This window comes from Tupaia chinensis, unplaced genomic scaffold, assembly GCF_000334495.1.
Source record: "Tupaia chinensis unplaced genomic scaffold, TupChi_1.0 Scaffold000248_2, whole genome shotgun sequence".
NCBI classification, from domain to species: domain Eukaryota; kingdom Metazoa; phylum Chordata; class Mammalia; order Scandentia; family Tupaiidae; genus Tupaia; species Tupaia belangeri.
This window is the reverse complement of record NW_006159727.1, coordinates 2,933,186-2,939,909: the sequence shown is the minus strand read 5'-3', so window position 1 is coordinate 2,939,909 and position 6,724 is coordinate 2,933,186. Positions and strand designations below refer to the sequence as shown.

The window sequence follows — 6,724 nt, the reverse complement described above, 5'->3', positions numbered from 1 at the left end:
CACAGGCCACCCCCCCAGTCCAGCAACAGGCCGCGGGAGCCCCCGGGACCCCCATAACGACACTCCGGACATCGGCTACAACCGCGCTCCCGGAAGTCAACAAACAGCCGCCAGGGGCAACGGAGGCGGAGCTTTGGGCACGAGGCGGGGCGCGCGCCAGGGGGAGGGGAGCCAAGGCCGAGCGGCCGGTGCGGCGCAGGCGCAGGCGCAGGCACTGTGGAAGGGCGGTACGGGCCCGTACGCCCTCTGGCGGCCTAGCGGGATGCGAGGCCACCTGGACCTGAGGCCCAAGAGCTTGTGCGGTGGAGATTGAAGCCCCGCAGGGACGCTGCCCAGGTAGTGACAGATGTCACAATTTCACCTATGTGACACAGGCCAACGTCGACAGGTAACTATAGTAATACTAGGGATACTGACGTAACATGAAATGAGCAAAGTACTCTGCTAAACGTTATGTGTCCTAAATTGTATTAAATCACGTATAAACCAAGACTTGGCCTATAGTAAATACTTATTAAATATTCATCGAATGGACCAGTTTTATTGCAACCCTGTAAGGTGGTTTATAGATGTAGAGATCAGACAATGGGAGAGCTGGAGGCCAGCTCAGCTAGTCCAGCCTGTAGTCTGAACTGCCCAGTCGTGTTCTCCCACAGCAGGGAAAAGCAGATGCATCCGATCCACCACTGACGGGAACATGCACAAGGGATTCACCAACAGCAGAACATCATTGCGCTAGAAATGGCGAGAGATGAGAGACAGAGATAGAAGAGGAGAGGAGGGGAGATGGTAATTGGACAGAGAAGTGAGGTGGATGGAAAGCTTTTGTTATGCTAGGAGAGATTGAGAATGCTGAGAAACCAAAACGGATAGAGAATGCAGTCAGGAGAGTGAAGGAATTATTAATAATGTAAGGCAGGAGGAGATAGCATCCAGACCCCATATGGAGAGACTGGCCTTAGCTAGAAGGAAAAATTTTATCCTCATACAGTAAACTATTGATATGTATGATAGATTGATACCCATCTCTCTACATAGGTCACATCTGTGTACTATTGATATATATGTGCTTTATAGCTAGATCATATATATTTTATATATATGAGGGGACTTCAAAAAGTCTATGGAAAAAGTGAAATTGAAGTATGAGTTTATTTTGGTGCAAAACATTGTGAAATCCATGCAGAGTTGTTTCATAATACACATTTTTCCATGAATGTTGTGAAAATACCTTGTAAATATAGCTATGCTATAGCTCTAGATCATAAATATCATATAATGTATGATAATATTACTGTCTGCTTCAAAAGATAGTGAGACATTGCATAATGTATATAATAAAATTTACAGCTGAGAGCCTGGAAAAGAGTAGCACTCAATAGTGTTAGTATTATTAATAAGGTGGAGTTAGCTATGCATTTGTATAACTCAGGCTATGCTGGAATGCAAACAACACTCAAATCTCATGGCTTAACACAGATGTAGTATTTTTCTTACTCATGCTCTACGTCCAGTGTGAGTCAGTGAGGGTATCTCCTGGACCTGATCACGCAGGAGCCCAGGCTACTAATGGAGGTTCAGGTACCTTGGAGCTGCAAGGTGTGTAACTCATGATCTCTTTATTTGCTGTAGCAGGTTAGGAGAGAGAGGGAGCTGGAAATTGTTTCAGGCCAGAAGTGACATGTTTCTCCTTCTCATAATCCATTGGCCAGATCCAGTGTTATGTGCCTCTATGGACTGTAAGGGGGCTGTGAAATGTGGGTGAGTGCATAGACATTCAGTAAGTAGTAAATACCTCTGTCACAATCCCTGCAGTCAGGTAGTTTGGCCTGCACAGTAATCTCCCTCAGCCTAGAAAAGTCAGGGTGTTCTAAGGTATAATTTTATAACTCTCCACTTCAGTCATGTGCTCTTTCAGTGCTCCCTTTGTGCATGGCCAAACACTCATATGCTCCCCAGGAAATTGTGTTGATACACAGAAGTCATCACACGTCTGACAACCTGTACAAGTCTTGGCAATTTCCTCTATTAATTCTAGTTGTTATTCATTTCTGGAGCATTTTGTGTCAACTAAAAATAGAGGCATGTATGAACAAGGAAGACATTTGATGGATTACACTTCCTGGCTGAATGCGTTTCTTTCTTGACAGCATTCAACAAACTTCCCAGGCTTGCATTCTGAGTTGCATTACAATGCAGCTACTCTCACTGTTTATCTCTCTATTAGAATCAGATAAACAGGTTTGTCTCCACTATGCTAACTCAATTGTGAAATCTCATATATATCCACATTTACAGAACAGATTCTAATGGGTTCCTTGCTTTCTGAATTTCTTTTCTTTTCTTTCTTTTTTTTTTTTTTTTGACAGTTTTTTACTATAGGGAGCCTGTATGCTCACCAGAAAGACAGAGAGAGACAAAGAGACAGAAAACAAGAAATCACCCCCCAGGGGGGATGGCCACACCACAATCCCTTCTCCTCCATTCTCCTCTTGGGATCTTGGACACGCACACACATGCGCCTGGCGTGAGTTTAAGCCACTGGGACTGGGACTTGAGCCACAGCCAACTACATGGAAGTCCAGCAACATAGCCATTATGCCAATTGTTGATCCCCCTTGCTTTCTGAATTTCTTTAATGCAGCTCAAGTGTATACGAATTAAGGATTCACAGGTCCACAGTTTTATTTATGAAACAGCAGACAGCAGGTAGGATCTGCTGTGTTTTCACTTTTGTTCTTTTCTTATTTAATCCAGTATCTTAAAATCTTTAACATGATGCAGATCATCTAGCGATCTTGTTAAAATTCAGATTCTGGTGGCTAGCAGGTGACATAGTGGTTGTGGCACTGGACTCCCATAAGGCTGACTACAGTTCGAATCCTGGACCTGGTGACTTGAAACGCACGCAGGGCACGTGTGTGTGCATGCCCAAAATCCCAAGAGGAGAATGAAGGAGAAGGGACTGTAGGGTGGCCAGCCCCCAGGGGTGATGTTTTACTTTCTCTCTGTCTTTCTCTGTGTCTCTGGCGAGCATCCGTGCCTCATAGCAAAAACATCTCTTAAAAAAATGAGATTCTGATACTGCAGACCTAGGACCAGGGAATGAATTTTTTAACAAGTTCTTTGCTATTATTACTGCTCCTGCTGATCCATAGATCATACTCTGGGGTCAGAAGGTAGCATGATGGTAAAGGTGCTGGACTTCCACATGGCCAACTGCAGTTTGAGTTCCAGACATGGTGGCTTGTTCTCTCTCTCTTTCTTGTGAACATGCATGCCCTATAGCAAATTAAAAATAATAATAAATAAAATTAAATAATTCTTTAAACAAATTCATAGGTCATACTTAGTGTAGCCATGACTTAATCTGTGGAATGGCAGAGAACTAGTCCATAACAGACAGAAAGGGAAAGACTAATAAATGAGATTGTGGACAATTAACTAGTAAAGGATTTAGTATTCAGAATATACATAGAACACTAATGAATTGATAAGTAAAAAACATATAAAGAAGAAAAAAAATAACCAAAAGATATAACATTGACAAAGATGAAAAATACAAATGACAATAAATATACGAAAAGATGTTGAACCTCACTAGAAATAAGGAACTGCAAAATAAGTAATAAAGAGATAAACATTTTATATTCATAAGATGGGCATTAATTATAACATAATAACAGTAATAAACTAAAGCAATTTTGAGTGTTTACATAGGGGCTATCTTCATGAGAAGGTTGCTGGTGAAATTAGCACAATCACATTGGAGAATAATTTGCCAAAACTAAATAAGGTTGAAAGGTAATCTGTGCCCAAAGAGACATAATGAAAATGATTATAATAACATTGTTGTAGGAAAAAAATGGAAATAACCTAAATGTCCATCAGCTGTGGAATAGATAAGCTGTTTATTTACACAGCAGAGTATCATATAGATGTTAAAGTTAATAAATTAGTTTTACTTGTATGCACATTAAGAATTCTCAAAAACTTAAAGTTGAATAAAAAATAAAATTACAAAATGACATGTATTATATATTGCTATTCTATCTAAAAAACTAAGTACATAAAATAGAATATTTTATAGAGACACACATACACATACGTAGAAAGTGATCATTTATGGGAATGAACTACACCATATTGAGAAGAATTATTTCCTCTGAAGCAGGAAGGAAGGGTGAGTGATGAGTGGTGAAACTTTACAAATATCTGTAATAATATGCTTTTTTTTTAAAAAAAAAAATAATATGCTTCTTTAAGAAGAAAGCAGATCTAAAACAAATATGGTAAAATGTTGACATCTTTTCAAGCATACTGGCAGATAGGTGAGTGGCCGTTTATTATTTTCTGTACTTTATTACACAGTTGATATATTTTTTTAGATTTTTGCCATAAGGCACATATGCTTGCCAGAAAGAGCCTGAGAGAGACAGAGAGAAAGGGAGAGTGAGAAATCACCCCTCAGGGGGAATGGCCATGCCACAATCAGGACTTGAACCACGGTCGACTACGTGGGAGTCCAGCGACATAGCCATTATGCTAACTGCTGGTCCCACACAGCACAATGTTTTGAGAATTATTCTATGTTGTGTTTATCAGTAATATGTTCCTTTATTTATGGATTTACTTTATCCATTTGGTCATTAATGCACATTTGGATCATTTCAGTTTTTGACTATAATGAACAAAGCTGCTATGTGCATACAGGATTTTATTTGTGGGTGAATGCTTAAACTTCTCTGAGGTAAATACCTATGAAATAAAATTGCTGGGCCATATAGTAAGTGTATGTTTAACTGTATAAGAACTTGTCCAATAGTTCTTTAAAGTGATTGTGCAATTTTACACTCCCACTAGCAGTGTATGAGTATTCTAGATTCCCGAGAGCCTTAGGAACACTTAGTATTGTCAGTATTTAATTTTAGCCATTCAAGATTAGGGATTTCTCATTGTGGTTTTAATGTACATTTCCCTGATGATTAATGATATTGAGAATCTTTCCTTGTGCTTAATGGTCATTCAGTATTCCCTTTTGTAAAATGTCTCCAAAATCTTTTGTTCATTTTTTAAAATTTCATTGATCATTTTTTAATTTTTGCATTGTAAAATTTCTTCATATTTTTTGGATACAAGGCTTTCATCAGTCTCATGTATTTGAGTATTTTCTTCAAGTCAATGGTTTGCCCTTTGCACATTTTTAAGAGAGAAAAACAGAAAGCAAATAAAAAGAACCCTTCCAAGTTTATTCAGGTTAAAATAGGGATTTTGTACCAAAAAAAATCTAAATTTCAAACTTTTCAAAAGATAATTAAATGTACTATTAAAACTCTAAATAAAACAATAAAATTTATTTACTTTTTGTTGCTTCTTAGATTGACAAGGATTAAAAACATTCCCAGGATCCAGTGAGCAGGATAAATAAGAATCTTCATTCTCAGTTGATGAGAATTCAGAAAGGTAAGACTTTCTAGAAATGCAATTTGCAAATGCAAATTATAAATGTATTTTTAAAGTCATGTAATTCTTACTCAGCATACTCACTTATGTAGGATAAATTCTTCTGGACTTTTTTCTACATACATATACAAATTGGTGCAAAAATATGTGCAAGGATGTTTAATGCAACATTGTTAGACTGAAAATGTTAAAGACAGCTAAATGACTTCAGTAAGTTAATGAATAAGTAAATTATTAGGTTTTCATATACTAGAATACAATAATGTAAGCATAGATGCAACAATCAATCTCTACATATATATCCAAAGACTGTGAAGTTGTATCTTGAAAACATACCTACGCTTCCATGTTCACTGCAGCATTATTATTACTATTATTATTTTTAATTTGCTAGAGGGCATGTGTGTTCACCAAAGAGAGAAACAGAGAAAGAGAGAAGAAGATGAGAAAGCACTCCTCATGGGGGAATGGCAACCACAATCCCTTCTCCTCCATCCTTTCTTTTGGGACCTGGGCATGCATGTACTTGTGGCCAGTGTGTTTTTCAAGCTGCTGTGTCTGAGTCTCAAACCATACAGTCGGCCATGTGGGATCCCCAGCCCATGTGGCTGCCCCAACCCCCATGGTACCAGCTGGCCCACACTGCAGCATTATTCACAATAACCATATATGGAAACAACCAAAGTTTTCATGGATAGATGAATGGGTAGAGAAAGTGGATAATAACAGTATATTATTCAGCCTTAAAAAAAGAAGGAAATCCTATCATTTACAACAACATGGATGGACATAGATGGCATTATGAAATAAGCCAGAAACACACACACACACACACACACACACACACACAAACAAATACTGTGTGATCTCATTTATGTGTGGACTCTAAAGTAGTCAAGCTCAGAAATGGAGTAAAATGTTGGTTGCCAGGGTCTGGAGGATGGGATCAGAGGGGGCTGGGGGGTGGGGGGTGGGGGGTTTGGGTCAAAGGATGCAAGCTTTCACTTATAAGATTAAATAAGCTTTGGGGATCTAATGGTGACTGTAGTTAATAATAATGTACTGTTGATTTGAAATGTGCCAAGAGAGTAGGTTGTACATTTTTTAAAATCTGTGGAATGGCAGAGAACTAGTTGTAACAACCAGAAAGGGAAAGACTAATAAATCCGATTGTGGACAATTAACCGGTAAAGAGTTTAGTATTCAGAATATACTTTAAAAAAAAATCCATGGCATCATTTACCTACCACCAAAAAAAGGG

General features: G+C 38.6%; 1 long non-coding RNA gene across 1 annotated transcript in view; it reads left to right on the top strand.

The window, feature by feature from the left end:
* The first annotated feature begins 31 nt into the window (after positions 1-31).
* Positions 32-6,724, top strand: part of LOC102501648 (uncharacterized) — an 18,672-nt gene continuing 11,979 nt past the window's right edge. Inside the window, exons 1-2 of the long non-coding RNA XR_334603.3 lie at positions 32-388; positions 5,379-5,463. This is a non-coding gene — a long non-coding RNA (uncharacterized LOC102501648). The remainder of the gene's footprint in view (positions 389-5,378; positions 5,464-6,724) is intronic.